A 940-nucleotide genomic window follows, 5' to 3' on the forward strand; every position below is an offset into this window, starting at 1 on the left:
GCTTGCAGCTTAGATCATGAGAAATCAGTGTTTCTGTGATCTTCTGGAATAAATGAGTCTGATCATGAGAACATACAGTAGGTTTCAGAACTATAAACTTCCTCCTCATTCCAAAAACACATTCATTACAATTAAACTACTCAAATCACCTGTCCATAAAATTGCTGGATTTCATGTCAGAACCAAGGCTCTTATTTCATGAATAGTATAAAAAAAAAAGTGACACTTTTTAAAAAAAATTTTTTTTTAACTACACTGTCGTCTTAGATTCGATTTTTTATTTGGTATTATTAATTTATAATAGTATTATTTGGTATAATTTTTTATTTATGTGGTATTTAAATAATTCTATTGTTCACTCCTTAACATAATTTAGCACCACAATTTTGTGCACCACAGTAAAGTATAATATATTTAATAGTATATTTAAGAGATTTGTTTGATGTCGCTTTCATCAACTTAACATTATATGTTCCATCCTGCCTTCACATTTATGGAGCTCCTGTGCCATTATATTTGAGTTGACACGCACTCTGCTGCATGCTGGTTTATTATTTTGGTAGCATCGTAGGATAAGTTGTGTCCCAAACAACATGTAGAGAAATGAACTGTGGTTAGTTGTTGTACATGTCAATCAGACGACCCCTTCTGTGGTCTAAAGCGGAGATATCAAAAATCAGACCATCCAGCTGACAATATTAAAAACCAAGTCATTTTAGCTTCAAAGTTTGTAATTTTCGCTTACATTTTGGCTCTTTTGCAAAGTCTTTTGTTATTACGAAGCTAATGAAATTTTTGTCTTCAAGCTATTTTCTGATGTTAAGCTTGCTCAGAAACCCAAATGCATCAGCGCACTCCTAGCTGCTTTCACATGGCAGCGATGCCTAAATCATGTTGAATTAATGAGGAGGAAGTCGGATAGATTCTGATTCCTAAACAG

This window comes from Sinocyclocheilus grahami, unplaced genomic scaffold (genome assembly GCF_001515645.1).
Source record: "Sinocyclocheilus grahami isolate Dianchi unplaced genomic scaffold, SAMN03320097.WGS_v1.1 scaffold5235.1, whole genome shotgun sequence".
Lineage (NCBI taxonomy): Eukaryota > Metazoa > Chordata > Actinopteri > Cypriniformes > Cyprinidae > Sinocyclocheilus > Sinocyclocheilus grahami.